Raw genomic sequence first — 15,000 nt, forward strand, 5'->3', positions numbered from 1 at the left:
CGTGGAGCGCGGGATGCACGGTCCCATCGACAAGCCTCTCCCGTTTTTACCGTGGCGTCGCGGTTCACCACGGCAGGCGGGTCGGTCTCCTCCGCATAAAAAGGGGGACCCCCGCTTTTTGTTCCACGAAATCGCACAAGCTTTTTTCGCATCCACGGTTTGCCACCGCACACCAAAATGCCGATCCGGCTGCCTACTTTAGCCAACAGGTGGAGCCAGGCGCGCCGTACTTGCGCGGCACTTCCCACGTCCACCGAAGTCGGTGCCAAGGACCACTTTCGGTGCCGGAGCCGCGTACGAGCCTACTCGAGGCGGAAGAACGAAGCCAGCAAGGGCCTGGCCGCAAGTGCGTTCAATTGTCGGGACGTCCAAGTCCCTCGTTCTTCCGTGCTTCCTCTTTCGGCAAGTCGTTGCGGCACCTTCCCAAAGCGCGCAGACCCGCTAATCGCGACGAGCGCGACGTGGCCGTGCCGCCTTTCCCTCGGCAGCAAGCAAAACGCCTGGCAACTTCGACGCTCCCCTAACCGCGATCTCGCACCGTGTTTCGTGTGGCAAATTCAAAAGCCGGCCGGCGCTGCTGCAACCATTACGGTCGGTACGCATACGCCGCGGAGGGCGGGACGGTCATCGGAGCGTGCGGTTCCTCCATCGAGTACTGCGCACCTCGGCCGTCGCATCGCCGTGCCATGACCGGCCGCGCGTCAACGCGAACCGGTGCCAGCGAGATCCCTCGCCTGCAAGAACCGACCGGCAGCCTCCGTCACCCGAGGACGCGGAGGCGCTTGCCGCGGACGGCGGGACGGTATGCACTGGTGCACAGCGGACCCGTCACATCGCCAGTTCCTTGACCGACCGCCGACGCTTGTGCCGTTCCTCTCGTACTTGGCAGTCGCCGCGCGATTGTCGGGTCTCGTTCTTGCACGCTCGAACGGTCGGGAGGGCACTCGGCTGGCGTTTCGGGAACGCGCAGCCTCGCCTTCTACCGACGTAACCACGACTCGCCGTTCGCGCTCCGCCGCTCCTGTTTACAGTACTAGGCGGTCCCGCAGCGGTCGGGTCGCGCATTTCGAGCGCTTCGAGCCACGGTGCTGTGGCGGGTCGAAAGCCGACCTATGAGTGCGTTGCGCCGTTTGTACCCGCGTCCGCCACCTGGCCGACCGTCCAAGGTCGCGGTGTTGGCGTCCGCTGGGCGCAACAATTTGTCACGGGGTGCCGCTCCACATTCAGGCAGCCCCGTGGGGAAAAGCCGACCCCGCGTCCAAACGGGGTCAGCGGCAGAAAGTGTCGGGCGCAGACGCAGCTGAGGCGCTCACCCTTCACAATCCGTTAATGATCCTTCCGCAGGTTCACCTACGGAAACCTTGTTACGACTTTTACTTCCTCTAAATGATCAAGTTTGGTCATCTTTCCAACAGACCGGCGCAACCGAAAGGCCGCGCCGGACATCGGTCCGAAGACCTCACTAAATCATTCAATCGGTAGTAGCGACGGGCGGTGTGTACAAAGGGCAGGGACGTAATCAACGCGAGCTTATGACTCGCGCTTACTGGGAATTCCTCGTTCAAGGGGAACAATTGCAAGCCCCTATCCCAATCACGAAAGAAGTTCCACGGGTTACCCAGTCTTTTCAGACAGGGATAAAGACACGCTGCTTCCTTCAGTGTAGCGCGCGTGCGGCCCCGGACATCTAAGGGCATCACAGACCTGTTATTGCTCTGTTTCGTGCGGCTAGGAGCCGCTTGTCCCTCTAAGAAGGTTGTAAGGTGCTGGGAACCCCGCACCTATTTAATAGGCTAGAGTCTCGTTCGTTATCGGAATTAACCAGACAAATCGCTCCACCAACTAAGAACGGCCATGCACCACCATCCACCGAATCAAGAAAGAGCTCTCAATCTGTCAATCCTCCCAGTGTCCGGGCCGGGTAAGTTTTCCCGTGTTGAGTCAAATTAAGCCGCAGGCTCCACTCCTGGTGGTGCCCTTCCGTCAATTCCTTTAAGTTTCAGCTTTGCAACCATACTTCCCCCGGAACCCAAATACTTTGGTTTCCCGGAAGCTGCCCGCCGAGTCATTTGAGTAACTCAGGCGGATCGCTGGTTGGCATCGTTTATGGTCAGAACTAGGGCGGTATCTGATCGCCTTCGAACCTCTGACTTTCGTTCTTGATCAATGAAAACATTCTTGGCAAATGCTTTCGCAGTAGTTCGTCTTGCGACGGTCCAAGAATTTCACCTCTAGCGCCGCAATACGAATGCCCCCGTCCGTCCCTCTTAATCATTACCTCGTATTCCAAAAACCAACAGAACAGAAACGAGGTCTTGTTCTATTATTCCATGCAAGTTTATTCAGGCGACTCGCCTGCGTTGAGCACTCTAATTTTTTCAAAGTAAAAGCACCGGCCATCTCGAGGCACACAATGAAGTGCACCAAGAAAGAACCGGCATGATGTTCAGTCCGAGCCGTCGCATCGGGTAGATGCACTACTCGTCTGGAACTGAGATCCAACTACGAGCTTTTTAACCGCAGCAGCTTTAGTATACGCTATTGGAGCTGGAATTACCGCGGCTGCTGGCACCAGACTTGCCCTCCAATTGATCCTCGTTAAAGGATTTAGAGTGTACTCATTTCAATTACGGGGCCTCAAAAGAGTCCCGTATTGTTATTTTTCGTCACTACCTCCCCGTGCCGGGAGTGGGTAATTTGCGCGCCTGCTGCCTTCCTTGGATGTGGTAGCCGTTTCTCAGGCTCCCTCTCCGGAATCGAACCCTGATTCTCCGTTACCCGTAACAACCATGGTAAGCAAGTAACCTACCATCGAAAGTTGATAAGGCAGACACTTGAAAGAAACGTCGCCGGCTCGTGGCCATGCGATCAGCACAAAGTTATCCAGAGTCACCACACAATACGGGCCGAAACCCGATCGATCTTGGTCTAATAAAAGCACCCGTTACCCAAAGGGCTCCAGGCTCACTGCATGTATTAGCTCTAGAATTGCCACAGTTATCCAAGTAGGAAGAAACGATCTAAGGAACCATAACTGATTTAATGAGCCATTCGCGGTTTCGCCTTATTTCGGCATGTACTTAGACATGCATGGCTTAATCTTTGAGACAAGCATATGATTACTGGCAGGATCAACCAGGTAATCGTTCGACTGCGCGTCCGTCCTCGCCTTCGGCGGGCCGGACGCAGTCTGTGTGCGGCGGAGGCCACCTTCAGGCGCCCCAACACGCTTATTTTGCACTCCGAGATGACGGCGTTCGAGCTCGCTACGGCACAACCTTCCCGAAAGACGAGTGGGAGCCGTGCGGCAAGAAGCACGTTCATGCTCGCTCTTTTTCGTTGCATCGACTCGGTCGCGCCGTGCGGGTTGCCCAAGCCCGCTGCACTGTCGGTGGACCGGCCGGAACTAGCAACGGAGCCGAGACTGCAAAGCCGCCAGACGACGGGTCACGCCCGCGTCTTCGGCGCTTTCGCATCTGAATCGCCCGAGGACGACACGGAACACACCTCGATATCGTGGTAAAACGGCACCGTCCGACAACCAGCCCCTAACGCATCAAGCGGATGAGGCTGCAGACGACTGCCGTGGATTCCCCTGGAGCAGACCCGAGGACACGCTTGACGAGGCCGAAGCCCGCCGCATATCAGACACCCGGTCGCTTTCGCGTACGCCGCTCACGAGAACCCCCACATAATAGCAGCGATAAGTACCCAGACCTCCTTGGGCACTAATACGAGCGTACTCGAGAAAATTTCACCGCGGGTGTGCCCCGAAACGTGTGGCACGTTGAGCGTGCCACAAGTCTACGTCGCTCTCAAACCCGCCGAGGTCGTAGAATTTGCGACCCTACTCACGAAATTCCCACCGAGGATACGGCCGCAAACGTACCGCACCTTGGGTAGGCCACGAGTTTGTGCAACACTACGCTGACGGCACAGCACCGAGGTCGTGCGCGCACGCACGGGAAAATTCCGCCGCGGTTTCTGCCGAAAACGTGAGGCACCACGACTCTCCGCAAGTTCGCGTCGACTGCGAAAGACCGAAGTCGTGAACGACGTGTCCGCTACTCGCCGCCGACACGCTGGACACCAAACGTACAACGACTCGACGGCGTCGTAGAGGCCCACGACGCGGTTTTCCTTAACGACGTCTCGGCGTGGCACCGACAGGTTAGAACGGCCGACCAACGTTCCCTGTCCGCCGTTCGGCTCAGTCGAAGGGCTCGGCGACTTCGGCAACGCTGCGAAGCCGCACGGTGACGCACGCCATGTCCCCATTTTTTTTTTTTCTTTCTGCGTCTGCCGGGGTGCCCCTATAATAGCAGCGATAAGCACCCAGACCGCCGTGGGTCGCTCGCCCCGGCTGACGTGGTTTTTCGTACTCCTGCGGCGGTCGCCGTCAAGCACGTCCAAATACGCTACTTTCGTGGGCGCATTCACGCTCTTTCGCTTCGCCGGAGTGCCAGCACTCACTCTGCCAAAAACGGCGAACATCCGAGCGGCGGTTCCCACTTTTGCGTCGGCGTCGCAAACCCCGCCCCGGCAGACGAGGTTTGCCGTACTCGTGCGACGGTGGCCGGCGGGCACGTCGAAAGACGCCGATATCGTGCGCGAATTGGCGCACCTTGGCTTCACCGGAGTGCCGCCACTGACTCCTCCAAAAACGGCGAAGATCCGAGCGGCGCTTCCCACTTTCGCATCGGCGTCCCGAACTCCGCCCCGGCTGACGCGGTTTACCGTACTCGTGCGACGGTCGCCGGCGAGCACGTGGAAAGACGCCGATATCGTGCCCGAATCGGCTCCGTTCGGCTTCGCCGGAGTGCCAGCACTGGCTCGGCGAAAGACGACGAACATCCGAGCGACGGTTCTCACTATTGCGTACGCGTCGCAAACCCCGCCCCGGCAGACGCACTTTGCCGTACTCGTGCGACGGTCGCCGGCGAGCACGTAGAAAGACGCCGATATCGTGCCGGAATCGGCCCCGTTTGGCTTCGCCGGAGTGCCAGCACTCACTCGGCCACAAACGGCGAACATCCGAGCGGCGGTTCCCACTTAGCCGTCGGCGTCCCGAACTCCGCCCCGGCAGACGCGGTTGCCGAGCTCGTGCGACTAGCGACCGCGAAGCCGTCTCGCGACGCCGCTTTCGTGCGCGGCTCCCACTGCGACCTGGGTCACCCGAGGTCGACGAGCAAAAAAGAATGTCGAAAAAAATTTTTTTTTTTTTTGTGTCTGCCGGGGTGCCCCTATAATAGCAGCGATAAGCACCCAGACCGCCATGGGTCGCTCGCCCCGGCTGACGTGGTTTTTCGTTTTCCTGCGGTGGTCGTCGTCAAGCACGTCCAAACACGCCACTTTCGTGGGCGCATTCGCGCTCTTTCGCTTCGCCGGAGTGCCAGCACTCACTCTGCCAAAAACGGCGAACATCCTAGTGGCGGTTCCCACTTTTGCGTCGGCGTCGCCAACCCCGCCCCGGCATACGCGGTTTGCCGTACTCGTGCGGCGGTGGCCGGCGGGCACGTCGAAAGACACCGATATCGTGCGCGAGTCGATGCTTCTTGGTCTCGCAGGAGGGCCGCCACTCACTCCTGCAAAAACGGCGAAGATCCGAGCGGCGCTTCCCACTTTTTCGTCGGCATCGCAAACCTCGCCCCGGCAGACGCGCTTTGCCGTACTCGTGCGACGGTCGCCGGCGAGCACGTCGAAATACGCCGATATCGTGCCCGAATCGGCCCCGTTTCGCTTCGCCGGAGTGCCAGCACTCACTCGGCCAAAAACGGCGAACATCCGAGCAGCGGTACCCACTTAGCCGTCGGCATCCCGAACTCCGCGCCGGCTGACGCGGTTGCCGAGCTCGTGCGACTAGCGACCGCGAACGCGTCTCGCGACGCCGCTTTCGTGCGCGGCTCCCATTGCGACCTGGGTTACCCGAGCTCGACCAGCAAAAAAGAAGGTCGAAAAAAAATTTTTTTTTCTGCGTCTGCCGGGGTGCCCCTATAATAGCAGCGATAAGCACCCAGACCGCCGTGGGTCGCTCGCCCCGGCTGACGTGGTTTTTCGTACTCCTGCAGCGGTCGCCGTCAAGCACGTCCAAATACGCCACTTTCGTGGGCGCTTTCGCGCTCTTTCGCGTCGCCGGTGTGCCAGCACTCACTCTGCCAAAAACGGCCAACATCCGAGCGGCGGTTCCCACTTTTGCGTCGGCGTCGTAAACCCCGCCCCGGCAGACGCGGTTTGCCCTACTCGTGCGACGGTCGCCGGCGAGCGCGTCGAAAGACGCCGATATCGTGCGCTAATTGGTGCTCCTTGGCTTCTCCGGAGTGCCGCCACTCACTCCTCCAAAAACGGCGAAGATCCGAGCGGCGTTCTCCACTTTCGCATCGGCGTCCCGAACTCCGCCCGGGCTGACGCGGTTTACCGTACTCGTGCGACGGTCGCCGCCGGGCACGTCGAAAGACGCCGATATCGTGCCGTAATCGGCCCCGTTTGGCTTCGCCCGAGTGCCAGCACTCACTCGGCCAAAAACGGCGAACATCCGAGCAGCGTTTCCCACTTTCGCATCGGCGTCCCGAAGCCCGCCCCGGCAGACGCGGTTTGCCCTACTCGAGCGACGGTCGCCGGCGATCACGTCGAAAGGCGCCGAATTCGTGCACGAATCGATGCTTCTTGGTCTCGCAGGAGGGCCGCCACTCACTCCTGCAAAAACGGCGAAGATCCGAGTTGCGCTTCCCACTTTTTCGTCGGCGTCCCGAACTACGCCCCGGCTGACGCGGTTTACCGTACTCGTGCGACGGTCGCCGGCGGGCACTTCAAAATACGCCGATTTCGTGGGCGCATTCACGCTGTTTCGCTTCCCCGGAGTGCCAACACTCACTCTGCCGAAAGCGGCGATCATCCGAGCGGCGGTTCCCACTTTTGCGTCGGCTTCGCAAACGGCGCCCCGGCAGACGCGCTCGTGCGACGTACTCGTGCGACGGTCGCCGGCGAGCACGTCGAAAGACGCCGATATCGTGCTCGAATCGACCCCGTTTCGCTTCGCCGGAGTGCTGCCAGTCACGGCGCAGAAAACGGCGAACAAGTGTTTTTTTTTTTTTCCTAGAATTTGTGTTATAGAAGGCACATTTGATATCGGACGATAATTTTCAACTTTATCACGCGCACCGATTTTCGTGTAGAGGTTTGCAAGTTTATGGGAATTTCTCCACTTGGAATAATGCGATTTAGTAGTACTACGAGAACTTCATGGATGTACTCAAGGGTACGGGGCAAGTCAGTTACGTCAACACCTGCAGATTTTTTACACTTCAAACTGAAAATTGTTGGTTGTGAGTCCTCGTGTGATATTAAAGGCCGATTCGCTAACACATAGAACAAAGAAAGAAAGGAAGAAAAAACGCCCGCGCTCGCTCAAGAAACCTGGGTTCGCAACAAGTGGCAACAACAAGCAACCGAGCGAGTGCGCCAAAACCCGTGGCGGCCGAACAAACGCGAAGTCCCAACCGCGTCAGCCGGGGCGGCACGGGACAGGAAAAATCACTTCAGCCGGGGCGGCGGGGCACCGAATAAACCTCGTCACCTCGTCGCAGGATAAAAGAGGAAACAAAAAGTCTAAACAGCGTCTGCTGGAGCGAATGCGTAATAAAACAACAACAACAACAAAAAAAAACACCCGCGCTCAAGAAGTCTGCAATCCTCACAAAAGGCGACTGTGACCGAGCAGCGTCAGCCGGGGCCGTGCGGAAACGGAAAAACCGCGACTACCGGGGCGTCGAGGCACCGAAAAATCCACTTCAGCCGCGGCGAAAAAAAAAACAAAAAGAAAGACGGAGGGGGGGGGGGGGGAACCACGTCTGCCGGGGCGAAGGAAAAAAAAAACGCGTCTGCCGGGGCGAGCCCGGGTGCGGCACCACCGGGAAAACTGTGGCAAACAGACATGGCGATCGAGTGAGTGGGCCGCCAGCCAGGCTCAGCCAAAAAGTGCAAAGTCCGAACTGCGTCAGCCGGGGCGGCAAAAACCGCGTCAGCCGGGGCGGCGCAAAAAACCGCGTCTGCCGGGGCGGCACGAAACCGCGTCAGCCGGGGCGGGGCGAAAACTGCGTCAGCCGGGGCGAAAGAAAAAAAAAACGCGTCTGCCGGGGCAAGCCCGGGTGCGGCACCACCGGGAAAACTGTGGCAAACAGACATGGCGATCGAGTGAGTGGGCCGCCAGCCAGGCACAGCCGAAAAGTGCAAAGTCCGAACCGTGTCAGCCGGGGCGACGCAAAAACCGCGTCAGCCGGGGCGGCGCGAAAACCGCGTCAGCCGGGGCGGCACGAAACCGCGTCAGCCGGGGCGGCGCGAAAACTGCGTCAGCCGGGGCGGCGCGAAAACCTCGTCAGCCGGGGCGAGCGAAAAGGGGGGGGGGGGGGGGAACCACGTCTGCCGGGGCGAAAGAAAAAAAAACGCGTCTGCCGGGGCGAGCCCGGGTGCGGCACCACCGGGAAGACTGTGGCAAACAGACATGGCGATCGAGTGAGTGGGCCGCCAGCCAGGCTCAGCCCAAAAAGTGCTAAGTCCGAACTGCGTCAGCCGGGGCGGCGCGAAAACCGCGTCTGCCGGGGCGGCACGAAACCGCGTCAGCCGGGGCGGCGCGAAAACTGCGTCAGCCGGGGCGAGCCCGGGTGCGGCACCACCGGGAAAACTGTGGCAAACAGACATGGCGATCGAGTGAGTGGGCCGCCAGCCAGGCACAGCCGAAAAGTGCTAAGTCCGAACTGCGTCAGCCGGGGCGGCAAAAACCGCGTCAGCCGGGGCGGCGCAAAAAACCGCGTCTGCCGGGGCGGCACGAAACCGCGTCAGCCGGGGCGGCGCGAAAACTGCGTCAGCCGGGGCGAAAGAAAAAAAAAACGCGTCTGCCGGGGCGAGCCCGGGTGCGGCACCACCGGGAAAACTGTGGCAAACAGACATGGCGATCGAGTGAGTGGGCCGCCAGCCAGGCACAGCCGAAAAGTGCTAAGTCCGAACTGCGTCTGCCGGGGCGGCACGAAACCGCGTCAGCCGGGGCGGCGCGAAAACCGCGTCTGCCGGGGCGGCACGAAACCGCGTCAGCCGGGGCGGCGCGAAAACTGCGTCAGCCGGGGCGAGCCCGGGTGCGGCACCACCGGGAAAACTGTGGCAAACAGACATGGCGATTGAGTGAGTGGGCCGCCAGCCAGGCACAGCCGAAAAGTGCTAAGTCCGAACTGCGTCTGCCGGGGCGGCACGAAACCGCGTCAGCCGGGGCGGCGCGAAAACCGCGTCTGCCGGGGCGGCACGAAACCGCGTCAGCCGGGGCGGCGCGAAAACTGCGTCAGCCGGGGCGAGCCCGGGTGCGGCACCACCGGGAAAACTGTGGCAAACAGACATGGCGATCGAGTGAGTGGGCCGCCAGCCAGGCACAGCCGAAAAGTGCAAAGTCCGAACCGTGTCAGCCGGGGCGACGCAAAAACCGCGTCAGCCGGGGCGGCGCGAAAACCGCGTCAGCCGGGGCGGCACGAAACCGCGTCAGCCGGGGCGGCGCGAAAACTGCGTCAGCCGGGGCGGCGCGAAAACCTCGTCAGCCGGGGCGAGCGAAAAGGGGGGGGGGAACCACGTCTGCCGGGGCGAAAGAAAAAAAAACGCGTCTGCCGGGGCGAGCCCGGGTGCGGCACCACCGGGAAGACTGTGGCAAACAGACATGGCGATCGAGTGAGTGGGCCGCCAGCCAGGCTCAGCCCAAAAAGTGCTAAGTCCGAACTGCGTCAGCCGGGGCGGCGCGAAAACCGCGTCTGCCGGGGCGGCACGAAACCGCGTCAGCCGGGGCGGCGCGAAAACTGCGTCAGCCGGGGCGAGCCCGGGTGCGGCACCACCGGGAAAACTGTGGCAAACAGACATGGCGATCGAGTGAGTGGGCCGCCAGCCAGGCACAGCCGAAAAGTGCTAAGTCCGAACTGCGTCAGCCGGGGCGGCAAAAACCGCGTCAGCCGGGGCGGCGCAAAAAACCGCGTCTGCCGGGGCGGCACGAAACCGCGTCAGCCGGGGCGGCGCGAAAACTGCGTCAGCCGGGGCGAAAGAAAAAAAAAACGCGTCTGCCGGGGCGAGCCCGGGTGCGGCACCACCGGGAAAACTGTGGCAAACAGACATGGCGATCGAGTGAGTGGGCCGCCAGCCAGGCACAGCCGAAAAGTGCTAAGTCCGAACTGCGTCTGCCGGGGCGGCACGAAACCGCGTCAGCCGGGGCGGCGCGAAAACCGCGTCTGCCGGGGCGGCACGAAACCGCGTCAGCCGGGGCGGCGCGAAAACTGCGTCAGCCGGGGCGAGCCCGGGTGCGGCACCACCGGGAAAACTGTGGCAAACAGACATGGCGATTGAGTGAGTGGGCCGCCAGCCAGGCACAGCCGAAAAGTGCTAAGTCCGAACTGCGTCTGCCGGGGCGGCACGAAACCGCGTCAGCCGGGGCGGCGCGAAAACCGCGTCTGCCGGGGCGGCACGAAACCGCGTCAGCCGGGGCGGCGCGAAAACCGCGTCTGCCGGGGCGGCACGAAACCGCGTCAGCCGGGGCGGCGCGAAAACTGCGTCAGCCGGGGCGAGCCCGGGTGCGGCACCACCGGGAAGACTGTGGCAAACAGACATGGCGATCGAGTGAGTGGGCCGCCAGCCAGGCTCAGCCCAAAAAGTGCTAAGTCCGAACTGCGTCTGCCGGGGCGGCACGAAACCGCGTCAGCCGGGGCGGCGCGAAAACCGCGTCTGCCGGGGCGGCACGAAACCGCGTCAGCCGGGGCGGCGCGAAAACTGCGTCAGCCGGGGCGAGCCCGGGTGCGGCACCACCGGGAAAACTGTGGCAAACAGACATGGCGATCGAGTGAGTGGGCCGCCAGCCAGGCACAGCCGAAAAGTGCAAAGTCCGAACCGTGTCAGCCGGGGCGACGCAAAAACCGCGTCAGCCGGGGCGGCGCGAAAACCGCGTCAGCCGGGGCGGCACGAAACCGCGTCAGCCGGGGCGGCGCGAAAACTGCGTCAGCCGGGGCGGCGCGAAAACCTCGTCAGCCGGGGCGAGCGAAAAGGGGGGGGGGGGAACCACGTCTGCCGGGGCGAAAGAAAAAAAAACGCGTCTGCCGGGGCGAGCCCGGGTGCGGCACCACCGGGAAGACTGTGGCAAACAGACATGGCGATCGAGTGAGTGGGCCGCCAGCCAGGCTCAGCCCAAAAAGTGCTAAGTCCGAACTGCGTCAGCCGGGGCGGCGCGAAAACCGCGTCTGCCGGGGCGGCACGAAACCGCGTCAGCCGGGGCGGCGCGAAAACTGCGTCAGCCGGGGCGAGCCCGGGTGCGGCACCACCGGGAAAACTGTGGCAAACAGACATGGCGATCGAGTGAGTGGGCCGCCAGCCAGGCACAGCCGAAAAGTGCTAAGTCCGAACTGCGTCAGCCGGGGCGGCAAAAACCGCGTCAGCCGGGGCGGCGCAAAAAACCGCGTCTGCCGGGGCGGCACGAAACCGCGTCAGCCGGGGCGGCGCGAAAACTGCGTCAGCCGGGGCGAAAGAAAAAAAAAACGCGTCTGCCGGGGCGAGCCCGGGTGCGGCACCACCGGGAAAACTGTGGCAAACAGACATGGCGATCGAGTGAGTGGGCCGCCAGCCAGGCACAGCCGAAAAGTGCTAAGTCCGAACTGCGTCTGCCGGGGCGGCACGAAACCGCGTCAGCCGGGGCGGCGCGAAAACCGCGTCTGCCGGGGCGGCACGAAACCGCGTCAGCCGGGGCGGCGCGAAAACTGCGTCAGCCGGGGCGAGCCCGGGTGCGGCACCACCGGGAAAACTGTGGCAAACAGACATGGCGATTGAGTGAGTGGGCCGCCAGCCAGGCACAGCCGAAAAGTGCTAAGTCCGAACTGCGTCTGCCGGGGCGGCACGAAACCGCGTCAGCCGGGGCGGCGCGAAAACCGCGTCTGCCGGGGCGGCACGAAACCGCGTCAGCCGGGGCGGCGCGAAAACCGCGTCTGCCGGGGCGGCACGAAACCGCGTCAGCCGGGGCGGCGCGAAAACTGCGTCAGCCGGGGCGAGCCCGGGTGCGGCACCACCGGGAAGACTGTGGCAAACAGACATGGCGATCGAGTGAGTGGGCCGCCAGCCAGGCTCAGCCCAAAAAGTGCTAAGTCCGAACTGCGTCTGCCGGGGCGGCACGAAACCGCGTCAGCCGGGGCGGCGCGAAAACCGCGTCTGCCGGGGCGGCACGAAACCGCGTCAGCCGGGGCGGCGCGAAAACTGCGTCAGCCGGGGCGAGCCCGGGTGCGGCACCACCGGGAAAACTGTGGCAAACAGACATGGCGATCGAGTGAGTGGGCCGCCAGCCAGGCACAGCCGAAAAGTGCAAAGTCCGAACCGTGTCAGCCGGGGCGACGCAAAAACCGCGTCAGCCGGGGCGGCGCGAAAACCGCGTCAGCCGGGGCGGCACGAAACCGCGTCAGCCGGGGCGGCGCGAAAACTGCGTCAGCCGGGGCGGCGCGAAAACCTCGTCAGCCGGGGCGAGCGAAAAGGGGGGGGGGAACCACGTCTGCCGGGGCGAAAGAAAAAAAAACGCGTCTGCCGGGGCGAGCCCGGGTGCGGCACCACCGGGAAGACTGTGGCAAACAGACATGGCGATCGAGTGAGTGGGCCGCCAGCCAGGCTCAGCCCAAAAAGTGCTAAGTCCGAACTGCGTCAGCCGGGGCGGCGCGAAAACCGCGTCTGCCGGGGCGGCACGAAACCGCGTCAGCCGGGGCGGCGCGAAAACTGCGTCAGCCGGGGCGAGCCCGGGTGCGGCACCACCGGGAAAACTGTGGCAAACAGACATGGCGATCGAGTGAGTGGGCCGCCAGCCAGGCACAGCCGAAAAGTGCTAAGTCCGAACTGCGTCAGCCGGGGCGGCAAAAACCGCGTCAGCCGGGGCGGCGCAAAAAACCGCGTCTGCCGGGGCGGCACGAAACCGCGTCAGCCGGGGCGGCGCGAAAACTGCGTCAGCCGGGGCGAAAGAAAAAAAAAACGCGTCTGCCGGGGCGAGCCCGGGTGCGGCAACACCGGGAAAACTGTGGCAAACAGACATGGCGATCGAGTGAGTGGGCCGCCAGCCAGGCACAGCCGAAAAGTGCTAAGTCCGAACTGCGTCTGCCGGGGCGGCACGAAACCGCGTCAGCCGGGGCGGCGCGAAAACCGCGTCTGCCGGGGCGGCACGAAACCGCGTCAGCCGGGGCGGCGCGAAAACTGCGTCAGCCGGGGCGAGCCCGGGTGCGGCACCACCGGGAAAACTGTGGCAAACAGACATGGCGATTGAGTGAGTGGGCCGCCAGCCAGGCACAGCCGAAAAGTGCTAAGTCCGAACTGCGTCTGCCGGGGCGGCACGAAACCGCGTCAGCCGGGGCGGCGCGAAAACCGCGTCTGCCGGGGCGGCACGAAACCGCGTCAGCCGGGGCGGCGCGAAAACCGCGTCTGCCGGGGCGGCACGAAACCGCGTCAGCCGGGGCGGCGCGAAAACTGCGTCAGCCGGGGCGAGCCCGGGTGCGGCACCACCGGGAAGACTGTGGCAAACAGACATGGCGATCGAGTGAGTGGGCCGCCAGCCAGGCTCAGCCCAAAAAGTGCTAAGTCCGAACTGCGTCAGCCGGGGCGGCGCGAAAACCGCGTCTGCCGGGGCGGCACGAAACCGCGTCAGCCGGGGCGGCGCGAAAACTGCGTCAGCCGGGGCGAGCCCGGGTGCGGCACCACCGGGAAAACTGTGGCAAACAGACATGGCGATCGAGTGAGTGGGCCGCCAGCCAGGCACAGCCGAAAAGTGCTAAGTCCGAACTGCGTCAGCCGGGGCGGCAAAAACCGCGTCAGCCGGGGCGGCGCAAAAAACCGCGTCTGCCGGGGCGGCACGAAACCGCGTCAGCCGGGGCGGCGCGAAAACTGCGTCAGCCGGGGCGAAAGAAAAAAAAAAACGCGTCTGCCGGGGCGAGCCCGGGTGCGGCACCACCGGGAAAACTGTGGCAAACAGACATGGCGATCGAGTGAGTGGGCCGCCAGCCAGGCACAGCCGAAAAGTGCTAAGTCCGAACTGCGTCTGCCGGGGCGGCACGAAACCGCGTCAGCCGGGGCGGCGCGAAAACCGCGTCTGCCGGGGCGGCACGAAACCGCGTCAGCCGGGGCGGCGCGAAAACTGCGTCAGCCGGGGCGAGCCCGGGTGCGGCACCACCGGGAAAACTGTGGCAAACAGACATGGCGATTGAGTGAGTGGGCCGCCAGCCAGGCACAGCCGAAAAGTGCTAAGTCCGAACTGCGTCTGCCGGGGCGGCACGAAACCGCGTCAGCCGGGGCGGCGCGAAAACCGCGTCTGCCGGGGCGGCACGAAACCGCGTCAGCCGGGGCGGCGCGAAAACTGCGTCAGCCGGGGCGAGCCCGGGTGCGGCACCACCGGGAAAACTGTGGCAAACAGACATGGCGATCGAGTGAGTGGGCCGCCAGCCAGGCACAGCCGAAAAGTGCTAAGTCCGAACTGCGTCAGCCGGGGCGGCAAAAACCGCGTCAGCCGGGGCGGCGCAAAAACCGCGTCTGCCGGGGCGAAATCAAAAAAAAAAACAAAGAAAAAAGCCCGCGCTTAATCAAAAGAAAACAAAGAAAAAAGCTTGCGCTTAATCAAAAGAAAACAAACAAAAAAAGTTCGCGCTTAAGCCTGGCGGTGGAACCACCGGGGCAAACAGACCTGGCGATCGAGTGAGTGGGCCGCCAGCCGGGGTGAGCCAAAAAGTGCAAAGTCCGAACCGCGTCAGCCGGGGCGACGCAAAAACCGCGTCAGCCGGGGCGGCGCGAAAACCGCGTCAGCCGGGGCGGCGCGAAAACCGCGTCAGCCGGGGCGGCGCAAAAACTGCGTCAGCCGGGGCGGCACGGAAAAACGAAAACCGCGTCAGCCGGGGCGGCACGGAAAAACGAAAACCGCGTCAGCCGGGGCGACATCAAAATGAGGAAAAAAAAAAAAACTGCCTTAGGACACCTGCGTAC

The 15,000-nt window shown here is 63.1% G+C and overlaps 1 non-coding gene across 1 annotated transcript; it reads right to left on the bottom strand.

The window, feature by feature from the left end:
* Positions 1-1,327: 1,327 nt before the first annotated feature.
* On the bottom strand, positions 1,328-3,142 carry LOC142791020 (small subunit ribosomal RNA). The gene has a single exon (XR_012889942.1). It is a non-coding gene; the product is annotated as a small subunit ribosomal RNA (ribosomal RNA).
* Between the last annotated feature and the right edge of the window lie 11,858 nt (positions 3,143-15,000).

This window comes from Rhipicephalus microplus, unplaced genomic scaffold (assembly GCF_043290135.1).
Source record: "Rhipicephalus microplus isolate Deutch F79 unplaced genomic scaffold, USDA_Rmic scaffold_135, whole genome shotgun sequence".
NCBI classification, from domain to species: domain Eukaryota; kingdom Metazoa; phylum Arthropoda; class Arachnida; order Ixodida; family Ixodidae; genus Rhipicephalus; species Rhipicephalus microplus.